This window comes from Pleurodeles waltl, chromosome 9, assembly GCF_031143425.1.
Source record: "Pleurodeles waltl isolate 20211129_DDA chromosome 9, aPleWal1.hap1.20221129, whole genome shotgun sequence".
NCBI lineage: Eukaryota > Metazoa > Chordata > Amphibia > Caudata > Salamandridae > Pleurodeles > Pleurodeles waltl.
Window position 1 is genome coordinate 578,441,452 of NC_090448.1, and position 12,551 is coordinate 578,454,002.

Sequence of the window (12,551 nt, forward strand, 5' to 3'; positions counted from 1 at the left end):
TTCCGCTGTGGTGATTCGTGGGTCATTATGTGATGGGTGTGGGTTTTGATACCGCCACTTTATCACTGACCTTTGGACTGGCGGATTTGTGTATGTGGCTGAATTCTATCGGATTGGTGTGTGTGTATCATAATATGATGAACGGATAGCCGCCGCACCCGCCGTAAGTTAGCGGTTGTCAGCGTGGCGGTAAACGGGATTTACCGCCAATGTCATAATAAGGGCCTAAATCTGCAAATAAAGAATTTTATTTAATTCTCACTCAATTTCATAAACCTAAATGCACGGAAGGAACTCATCCCAGTACTCAGGAATTCACAGGCAAACTGGCAAATCATTACACAGCCAAAGCATACACAATGGACTCCTATTTAAAACAATGGAAAACAAACAGCACCAACCCATTTCCAAGTATCCCCTCCAACAGTAGACTAACCCAGCCTCTGCATTCCTTCAAACAAATATCACAAAGTGAATTTATGGATCTGGTCAAAGCAAGCTGGCCTGCCGACTGCCATTCTGTCCCGTGTCCACCACATATTTTCAAGAACATTCAACCTCTGAAGCCACACCAATCAGAAGAATCATCAATAGATCTTTAACTACAGGAATCTTTCCAGAAAACCTAAAAAAGGCAAACATACACCCATTATTGAAGAAAACAAACCTGGGCCCACATGACGCCAACATCTATAAGCCATTTACAAATGGACCTTTCCCTGGAAAACTGATAGAACGAGCAGCATTCGGCCAGATGTCACAATTCATGCAAGAAAACTCCATACTTTCAGACTACCAAACTGAATCTGCCACAGAATGTGCCCTGATCGCCATCTGGGATGACCCTAAAAACACAGTAGACCGCAATAGAGTTGCTGCACTACTTCTCTTGGAACTCTCAGCTGCCTTTGACACATTTAACCATTACACCCCAATACAAAGACCTATGAAGCCGGCATAGAGGGGGCTGCTCTCCACTAGAGCTCATCCTACCTTCAAAGCAGAACAAATGTCATCCATACTTGCCCTTTCTCATCCAAACCTTACTACACAAAATCAGGGGTTTCTCAAGGCTCAATCATCTTACCCATGCTTTTCAACATATACATAAAGTCCTTACCGATAATGAATAATGAATAATTAATTTCCGCTCACATGCTACAACCATGCAGATGACACACAAATACTTCTTAAACTGGAATTGCCTAAATACATTGAAAACTCACAAATCTTAGTTGCCTCAGAGCCGTTGATCAGTGGATGACATGGAGCCATCTCAAAATGAATGCTTCCAAAACAGAAACACTCACATGTGGTGATTGGAAAAATTATGACCCACTCTGCACCTGGCCTGACGATCTGGGACCACCTCCTAAATTATCTAAAGAAGTAAGAAACCTTAGAATTACCATGGACTCCAAGTTAACAATGAATGCCCAAGCGGACAAATTTGCAAGATCAAGCTTCACGACCATGAAAACTCTGCGATGCATCTTTCCCCACCTGGGATTTACAAACAAAGTCCAGTCAACTATTCCTCTTGTACTGTCTAAACTGGATTACGCCAATGGCCTCTACCATGGATCATCTCTATATACGATGAAACGACTACAGCAGATTCAGAACTCTGCTGCCAGACATATCATCTTCCTTGTACGTATATTCCTTTTCTATGTAAACATGTATCTATAAATGTATTACTTTAGGAGTAACAAACATAATTTACTCTGTCTCACCCTATACCTATATCAATCTATCCTCTATCTCCACTTTGTGACTCATCCTAAACCTCATTCTGCTGCTATGATCTTCTAAATAACCCTTCCTAGACTTTTCCCACCTCTATCCCTCTTGGCTCAACCCAAACCTCATTTTACTACTATGATCTCCCTAATCTCTTTCTACACACTCTTCCCTCCTCCAACTCTCCTTTACTCATCCCAAACCTCACCTTACTACCATGATCTCCCAATTAACACTTTATGCATTCTTCCCTCTTCTATCCCTCCATTATTCCATTCAACCCAACTAACATACTCACATGTCCACTACTCAAAATATCTCATATTTCCCTATACTGAAAATAATACTATAATTATATTTCCCTATACTAATCCACCACGAATCCTGTCGTGTTCCAGAGTAGTAGCGTGCTGCTCGCCAAAAGAACTTCAACACCTTGCCAGGGATAGTAAGGGCTATATAAATATAATTACAATTCACAAACTTCCAAAGAGGTCTCTGCCTCCTCCTCTCCTGTCTTTTCTATGCAGAGGGCTCCGCACTGAGTGAAATAAACACTACTTTTTTGAGTAAATTTGGGAGGGGCATGGGGAGTGACTGGAAAAAGGGGAAGGCATGCTTTAAAACTGGAGGGGTTAAAGGAAGGGTTAATTAGGGGTTAAGGGAGGGACAAAGATCCATGAAAAACAAGCAAGACCATTGCTATTCACAAAATGCACTTCAAAATTATTACAGCCGAAAATTACCCAAAACTGTAGTAAATGTACGCCAGATTGACCTTGAAGTAAGTCCTTCACCAAACCAGCTTGGCAGTCATTTATAAATGAAGCGGGGCTGTCCACCCAATAGTAAATCAGTATCTATGTCACTTAAATGTTGTTGGTTTGCCTCGTGTTGTGAGTATTAATTATTTGAGAAAGAGGAGAGAGTGTGCACGTGCAAAGGGCCAAAATCTTTGGGAAATTAAAGAAAGCTTTCATTGCAAGATGCCGCTTTTCACTTTGTGTTATCCTGACCTGCTTGCAGGCTATCCCTGTGTCAAAATACTGGCTGCACACAATTCATGGCCGCTGGATCTTTCTTTCTATAGGCTCTGCTCTGACAACATTTGTATCTCACAAGCAAGGCAGTCTTGATGCTTGCAGCAGGTAATTAGATGTATCAACAGAAGAATGCACCTATTTATCGCTACACCTCATTCACTTGGGGAATGACAAAGCATTGCAATGCAATTCTATTCCTTTGCCCATTTCCCTTGTATGTTAGGTGCCATTGACTGTACTCATGTGGAACATCAGGCACTCACCACACAGCACATCTTTTCCGCAACACACACATCTGGCACTCCATCTATGCAAGCTGTTTATGATGCCAGATTCTGCTTCAGTGATGTGTATGTTGCCTGTCCTGGAAGCACACATGACAGCTACATCTTCTGAAAGCTACCTTTTGCATATTGCTAGGTTTTACAGTAACGTGGTTTATTGGTAAATAACAACACTTCTCACGTGGCTACATGTGCATCTGGGGGGGCATTTCTAACATACTCACTAATCACTACAGTACTGTACACAAATTAACCTCACTGCAATCTGCTCTCCAAAGCTTCTCCTACACCTTCCAACGCTGCTTGGCCGCTGCAGAGCTCTTGTTGTACCATGAAGCAGAGGAGGATTGTCTCTGATACCATATTGTTTTCACTTGGGCAATACTATCAAGTGCCATTTCAATGCAATCTTTGAAGGGGTTACAATGCGGAGTTCAGGAGGGTAGCCTGTAGCAGTGTTCAGCCATTCCCATGACGGTAAAGACAAAAGTACCTGACACATTGTGTAGCTGTTCCATCCCCGCCATTTCCTCTTTCTCCCTGAAAGATCCTTGTATATTCCTTTCTTACAACAGTTTGAGAGCTCATAATATCCAGGCACACCCTTTTGGTGAATCCAGAGAGAAAACCCCCTAAATGTGTTTTCTCATCCTCTAGTCTGATGGGAGTAGATCCCTCACAAAAGCTCTTTGTGGTGGCAGCGTATTCCTGCATTTGGGCGTATGTTTGTATAAGGAGCGTTGCCTTCTGGACTTACGTTTTTTTGCTGAAATATCAATATTTTGCAGAACGCATCACATTGAAAAAAGGTGTTCTTTTTCATTCTGAACTCCATTGAGCCTGTTGTAAAGAGCTGTGTCTTATTTTCTACTCTAGAACGAATGTGGAAAAATGCTATTTTGCTGAAGCATAACAGACCTTAAACATATTGGGATTTCTTCATCAGGTACTTTTGCTTTGGTGGTAGTGCAGTGCATCTTTAAACCAGTGTCATTTTCAGGACATGTGGGCCCCTGGTCAAGACATATTTTGGGGATCCCTTACACATAACAACTTTAAATGTTATTATTCACTTTTAGGCAAATTGTAGCTCAAAAGCTTTTGAAATATGTCTTCCAGACACCCCAAAATCCTTAAGATGAGGCTGAACAAAGGAAGACCAAAGTGGTGTTGGGCAGAGAGAAGAAGAGCGGTTCAGATATAGATTTAGACAGAGATTAGTAAGAGAGAGATAAAGTTTACTTTCCCTGGGGGGTTCCTTGGAAGGTTGGGGGTCTGAGCAATTGCCTACATTTCCCATGCCTTAACACATCTGTGCTTTGGACTTAAGTTAAGTGAATCAAAAGCTGGAAATGAGCCCCATACACATGAGAAATATATTACTAAATGTCTGATCAGTATATTGTGCATGGTTTTAGAAATCCTGCGTTTACTCCTGTTTAAATAACAGTTTTTCGGCTATAGAAATACCGTTCAGTAGTAAACCAGCCAGGGTCGCATCTGCAAGAGATTTTAATTTACTAATTTGCAATGCACTGTATTTTTTTCCTCAAGAATGCCTGCTTACCTTCATCGTGTTGCCCCCAAATTGTAAATGTGTCAAACGGTAGGTTTTCCTAAAATGGACAGTATCATATTGGATAGTTCCAAATATGCCTGTCACTTTTTATGCTGGGGAAGTAGTTTGGACTTCTGAAACACTCTGAATCTCAGCAATAATGGCAGAGGAGAGTCATGCTAGAAGGAGTGTTGAAATGAGATGTTGTGAATTAAAGAAATATCCTGGGGACGAGATGCCCAAGAAAGCACAAGCAGCAGATGAATATGAAGCAGCACTATTGTCCGGTGATGTCATTCTTGTCTCCAGCTCATAGGATGTAGATCTCAAGAGGCCAGTCTGTTCATGCCTAGATGAGAAGAAAAAAACCCAACACACTGTATAGCTGTTCCATCCCAATATTTTTTGTTTCAATGGTTTGTGGGGCTCATGATTCCTAAGGGCACCTTTTTCATCACTGTCTTGGTAAATCCTGAAACGGGAGAACCTAAATTGGCCTTCCTACCCTTTAGCCTTATGGGATTGCCCCTCCCCTTCTGTGGCGCTTTGCAGATTGCCAAGAACGTTAGGAGTCAGAAAACTGTCACAGGATTTATTATTTGCAGGTGCCCCAATCCACAAAATAGGTCCTCACACCAGTATTGGTGTGCTACATCACAAGATTATTTATTCTACACTATTCATTTACAAAATATTTGAATTAGAATGATTATAAATAACAGCAAGAAACAGGCACATTAGGCCAAAGATTAAATATGTCTCAATCATATTTCATTACACTTCCCTACTCTGTTAGTATAATCCTTACACAAATTATAACCAGAGCCACTGAAATTATGTGATGACGCGGCTGCATCTTTTTTGCGTTTGATTATGGATTTGCTGCATAATCCATCATCTGCTGCATAATATGCAGACTTTCACAAAAAAGTTGTTTCTAGCTCAAATAGTTAAAACATTACTAAAAATGCTGCGCTAACAGATTGACTGGTCATCTTTCTGTTGTTTATTGTTATATTTGTGGGTTAAACCGATATTGGTGCCACTTACAAGCAAACCGTATGAACAAGTGTAAAAAATGTCAAGATAATAAAGTAATACTATCATGAAGTGTGCCTTATTACACGACACATGTTGCCTTTTCTAACTACATAATTTAGTCAACTCCCTCCCATACCCTGGCTCTTTTCTTCCGCATAATTACTGTGGCCCTGGTTATAAATGGCTGTCTAACAACATGGTTGTGTTAACATATGTCCATCCTATGCCACATCATGTAAAGCTTCCCCAAATACCTTATTGTTCCCTCAAGCCTGAAGCTGAAGCAGGTATTTCAGCTTCCCGCCAGCAACCGGTCTGTGGGTCCAAGCCGCTCGTAATACCAGTAGTTTAGATACTTTTCTTATGCAGGGTGTTCAATGGGGCGAGGTCAGCTTGCTTCACACTCAATTACTGTGTTTTTACCCAGAACGGTGAACAATATTTCTTGTGTATGGTAGCTTAATGTTGCTTCTTTCTCTTTTGTCCTAGAGGCGCAGTTTACAATGTAATCTATCCTTATGGCTACACCTCGGCTCGTTTAAAGAGCTTCAGAGAATGGATTTGTTCCTTTCTTCTCCCTTTTAACACTAACCTCAGAAAACACGACAAGGTAGCATGTATATTTCTTTAGCTGCCTAACTTAGATGGCTCTCTTTAGCAATAGGCGAGCTTGTCCCCTAGGTTTGATACATCCATTGTGTACTATAATGCAGTGAATGCACAATCGGTAATTTTGTTTATTATAAAGCAAGGCCTGGGCTGAATGTAATCTTAAAGAAGCACATAAAACACGACACACGTCATATTACGTGCACCAAATATACTTAAGGACAGGCATGTCCTTTTTCTAAATATAGCTCTATCCTGAAGCACCTTACTACCACATTCTGATAGAATTATTTATTAGTCTGATTTACTATTCTCAAAGGAGAAATTTTTTCATAATGTTGTTTGTTTATACTTTTTAAGCCCTATTGTTACCAGAAGCATAATAACATATTTATCAGAGTTACATGTTTAGAAAACTGGTCGTCATAACTCAAACGACCTCTAGCAGAAATCCCGATCAGCCCTCCCGGTTTTTCTCTGTAGTAATCTGCAAGAAGTATGCTCCATGGAGTCGTCAAAGTCAAATGTTCAACGGTGTCACTTTCCAGATGTAGTAGTACAGTAGAGAGGATTTGTGATGTCATGTCCACAACTAGTGTAATTTTGGTAAATCAACATGCATGTGGCCACAGAGGACAACCCCATCCCCCACTCCTTTACACCCTTTACCTTTGGGGACTTTCTCTATGAGAATAGACATAGGTGGTCATTACAACTCTGGCGGTCGGTGTTAAAGCGGCGGTAAAACCGCCAAAAGGCCGGCGGTAAAAAAAATGGAATCACGACCGTGGCGGAAACCACCAACATAGACAGCCACTTTAACACTCCGACCACCAAGGCGGTACAAACAAACACCGCGGCGGTAACTGCCAACAGACAGGCGGAAGACAATGTACTGCCCACATTATTACAAGCCACCAATCCGCCACCTTTTCTGGGGCGGATTCACCGTGAACAAAAACACGGCGGAAACAGGACTTGGAAGGGAAAACGCTCACCTCTGCACACCCCACGAGGAACCAGGACGCCATGGAACCAGAGCTCCAGATTCTTCCATCCTTTATCTTCCTGCTCCTCTACCAGGAACAACAAAGACGGCGGCGAAGACCACGGTGAGTACTGCACCTACGACACAGGGGAGGGGGGATGGAAAAAACAGTGGCACACACACGCAACACCCCCACCCTCACCCACTACTACACACACACACAAGTACATGTTGATACATTACATTAACCACCCCCAAACCCCCCTGGAAGAATGCAAGGACAAAAGGAAATGAGTCGAACGATTGTAATATTTTCAAATACATTAATCAAAAATATATACATATATAAAAATATTCACACTCTAAACTAATATATACACCAAGAATACAAGTCCAAGGTATTCCACCATCACAGTCTGTGGATCACCGGGCGCAAAATGCATGGGCGAGGCCCGCACTCAATACCCGAAAAAAGACGCAGAGAACACTGCTGGGGCATCAGATAGAAGTAAAACAGGCACCTCAGGGGGAACGGCAGAGGGGGGGGCACCTCAGCCGGATGAGTGCACGACGCCAGATCCACGAGGGGGCTCCATGCCCATTGATGTATCCGGGGGAGTGCAAAGCCACAGTCTCACAAGTCTTTCCAGTGGGTGGTTTGCCCACTGCATTATCCTGGGGAGTGCAACGCCACAGTCTCTCAAGTCTCTCCAGTGGGTGGTTTGCCCACTGCATTATCTTGGTGAGTGCAAAGCCACAGTCTCTCAAGTCTCTCCAGTGGGTGGTTTGCCCACTGAATTATCCTGGGAGTGCAAAGCCACAGTCTCTCAAGTCTCTCCAGTGGGTGGTTTGCCCACTGCTGCATCCTGGGGAGTGCAAAGCCACAGTCTCTCAAGTCTCTCCAGTGGGTGGTTTGCCCACTGCTTTATCCTGGGGAGTGCAGAGCCACAGTCTCTCAAGTGGATAACAGTCTCCACTTGTTCTGGAGGGGGCTTTGTGCCCAGAGTGCTTCATCCTGCCAAGGACTGAGGTAGTGGATGCCTTTCTCCACTGGTTCTGGAGGGGGCTTTGTGCCCAGAGTGCTTCATCCTGCCAAGGACTCAGGTAGTGGATGTGAATCTCCACTGGTTCTGGAGGGGGCTTTGTGCCCAGAGTGCTTCATCCTGCCAAGGACTGAGGTAGTGGATGTGAATCTCCACAGGTTCTGGAGGGGGCTTTGTGCCCAGAGTGCTTCATCCTGCTCGTGGCGGCCTCAGTAGCGTCAGAATCTTTGGTGCTCACTGGCCTGCAGTGCTTGTTGCGGCGGTGTCCTTGGCATTGGAGCTTGTGGCGGCGGTGTCCTTAGCAGCGGTGCTTGTGGCGGCGGTGTCCTTGGCAGCGGTGCTGGTGGCGGCGGTGTCCTGTTCAGCAGTGCTGGTGGCGGCAGTGTCCTTGGCAGCGGTGCTGGTGGCGGCGGTGTCCTGTTCAGCGGTGCTGGTGGCGGCGGTGTCCTTGGCAACAGTGCTTGTGGTGGCGGTGTCCTTGGCAGTGGTGCTTGTGGCGGCGGTGTCCTGTTCATTGGTGCTGGTGGCGGCGGTGTCCTGTTCAGTGGTGCTGGTGGCGGCGGTGTCCTGTTCAGCAGTGCTGGTGGCAGCGGTGTCCTGTTCAGCGGTGCTGGTGGCGGTGGTGTCCTTGGCAGCAGGTGCTTGTGGCGGCAGTGTCCTTGGCAGCGGTGCTTGTGGAGGCGGTGTCCTTGCCAGCGGTGCGTGTTGCGGTCTTTGTCCGTCATGCAGATTTTCCCAGACTTGCCTGTTTTACTGTGCTCCTTCCCCACCTTGGATGTTGGCGCAGGTGGCTCCACACTCCCAACTGTACCCCTGGGAGAGGCCTTGGTGGAAGATTTTTTTCCTCTCTCTCGCCGGGCACTGGCCAACTTTTTGTGCTTTTGAGGTGGAGGACTGTCCGTGCTCTGGCTCCTTGGCACACTGACTGCCCTGCTGCCTGGCGCACTCCAGAAGCCGGTTACTACTGGCACCACGTTTCCAGCTGATGTTGTGGCTGAGGCGCTGGGTTGGGACCTGGAGAGGTGGGCCCATGGAGACTGAATGGGTGGGTAAGGTAAGGGGAAGAGGTCAAGGTTGGACAGGAAAAGTTTTTTGGACATACTGGGACGGGTAGATGGAGGGAGTTTGGGAGTGGAGGAAGAGGTAGTGGTTGTAGGAGGTGTACGTTGGCTGACTTTGGGTGAAGGTGCATGGGCTGGAGGCTGTTGTGAGGTGGATGGCTGTTGGGTGGGTGTGTGGCTGCGTTTGTGTACCTTGGGAGGTGGGCTCACAGACACACTGGTAGAGGACACAGGGGATGTGTGAATGGTAGTGGGGGTGGTGAGTGCAAGTGAGCGGGGTGTGGTGGTGGGTTTACTAGTGATTGAGGTAGTGGCTGATGATGTAATGCATGCAGGTGTGAGTGGAGACGAGACTGGGAGGGAGGAGGGAGACGAGGAGGAGAGGGACACAGTGGAGGCAGTGGCTGTTGGTATGTCTGCATGTGTGTGATGCTTGCGTGAGTACCTATGGGATGTGTGGTTCTTATGTTTGCCTGAGCTTCCCTTCTGTGTTGACATGTGTGCATGCTGGTCTGATGGTGTGCTTGGGATAGGCTGAGGTACAGGGGTTTGGGTCAGGGTGGAGGAAGTTAGAGGGGGGAGGCTAGAGACAGGGACAATGGCTGCCATCAGTGCTGAGGCCAGAGTCTGAAAGGCTCGCTGATGGGCTGCCTGACGAGAATGAATGCCCTCCAGGTATGCATTGGTCTGTTGCAACTGCCTCTCTACACCCTGGATGGCATTCAAAATGGTAGACTGCCCAACAGTGTTGGACCTAAGGAGGTCAATGGCCTCCTCACTGAGGGCAGCAGGGGTGACAGGGGTAGGGGCTGAGGGGCTTGGGGCGAAGGCGATGCCCACCCTCCTGGGTGAGTGGCCACGGGGCAAAAGCTGAGGGGCTGCTGGGAGGGCGGTGCTGGTAGTAGGGCGGCAGCTGTACCTGTAGATGTGGTGGGCACAGAGGGGCCTGCCACCGCAAGGGAGCTCCCATCAGAGGAGGAGTCCGTTTTGCTGGTGTCTGCTCCTGTCCCCGCTGTGGAGCTCCCCCCGCCCTCTGTCCCACTGGTGGCTTTAGACTCCGTTGTGTCACCCTCCAGGGCCATGTGGGATGCAGCTCCCTCCTGCTCCAGGGTCACTGCTCCTCCGCCTGATGATGCTAATGCTCACAAGCACAGGGAGACAACAAAAAGGGGGGGGAAGACAGAAGAAAGACATGTTGAGTGCATGCAATACAGCTACCGTGGAAACTACAGACACAGAAGCCCCCTGCTCTACGCCGTGCACTTGGAGTTCCCTAATCAATCACAGGGACATGGGTTACAAGGCTATGGCCGATTGCTGCACACTTGGAAGTCACAGGAGCCTGACTAGGTGTAGTTGGCTCTGTACACAGGTGGGGTGGGGTGCCACAGGGCCTGCCTTAAGAAGGGACCTTGCCTACTAAACTCACCCTGGCCTAGGGGAACCCATAGCCCACCTCCCCCACCCAGACACCTACAATGCACACTGAATCAGCTGAATAAGAGTGTCCTCACCCCCTTGTGGCTGCTGTGATGCCCTCAAGCGCCCATCCAACTCCGGGTACGCCACCACCAGAATCCAGAACATCAGGGGGGTCATGGTGAGACGGGCACCCCTCCCACGTTGGGAGGCAATCCCCAGCTGGGCCTCTGCCATCTTCTTGCTCCAGCAGCGAATGTCCTCCCATCTTTTACAGCAGTGGGTGATCCATCTGTGGTAGACCCTCAGGGTCCAAACTTCCTTGGCGATGGCACGCCAAATATCCTTCTTCTGGTGGGCGCTGACTTACAGGAATAGTACAGGGGAAAAGGAGAAGATATAAACGTCCTCACTGTCACAGTGTTTATCCTGCATCCCTACCCTTGCCATGACGCACATGCACTCACCGTTGTTTCATGAACGCCTCATTCTCCCCCCCATCTGTCATCCACACCACTCCAAGCAGCCATTGCCCATACACCATGCTCACAGTGTACTCACCTGTTTGTCTGGAGGATCGTAGAGTAGCGTGTACTGGGGGAGGACCCCATCCACTAGTTTCTCCAACTCCTCGGTGCTGAAGGCAGGGGCCCTTTCCCCAGACACACGAGCCATTGTCTCTTCCAGACTGAGGTCACAGCAGCACTTGCAGTGTAGGTCCTCTCCTGTCGAAGATCAGGTATCAAGTGAGTGAACAGAGAGAAAATGGTGGTGACGTCCGCGGCGGTGCGTACCGTCACCGCCGGCGTACATCGTGATTGGCTCCTGGGACCCATAGGGTCAAATGTTAACCAATGCAGGATTGCACCACGGTCTTCGACCGCCTAAGGCGACGGTGTACAACCCCAGCGCAGTTAACTCATATCCCCTTGTCCCACATTACAGGTCAGGCAGACGCCATTTCAGGGGCCACATGGCATTAATTTTGACTGTGTCACACATTTCTAGGCCTTGCTTAAACAATAATCCAGCCATATGTCGATTTGAAAACATTTTGCGATTAAGTTGTGTTTACGTACCTCCATAGAGCACGTCCGCTGGGGCGGGTGAGGAGATGGCGGCATCCTCTGGTGTACAGACCGCTGGTGGACCTGGCGACAATGGAGGAGCGACATGTAATCATCACCTACAGACTTGATCATACCACAATCCTGGAACTGCGTGCCCAGTTGGAGCCAGAGCTGATGTCAGCTATCCGCCATCCCACAGGAATCCCCCCTCAAGTGCAGGTGCTGTCAGTACTCCATTTCCTAGCAAGTGGGTCATTTCAAACAACAGTGGCCATAGCATCAGGGATGTCCCAGCCTATGTTTTCCAATGTGTTGTCCAGAGTGTTGTCTGCCCTGCTGAAACACATGCAGAGCTACATCTTTTTCCCTCAGGTGAAGGATTTGCCTACAGTGAAAGGTGACTTCTATGCCCTGGGACATATCCCCAACATCATAGGTGCCATTGATGAGACACATGTGGCCTTGGTCCCCCGAGGAGTGAACAGGTGTACAGAAACTGGAAGAGTTACCATACGATGAATGTGCAGATGGTGTGTTTGACAGACCAGTACATCTCCCATGTGAATGCCAAATTTCCTGGCTCAGTACATGACGCTTACATTCTGAGGAATAGCAGCATCCCTTATGTGATGGGGTAACTCCAGAGGCACCGTGTATGGTTAATAGGTGAGGACATGGACCCAATACAGTGT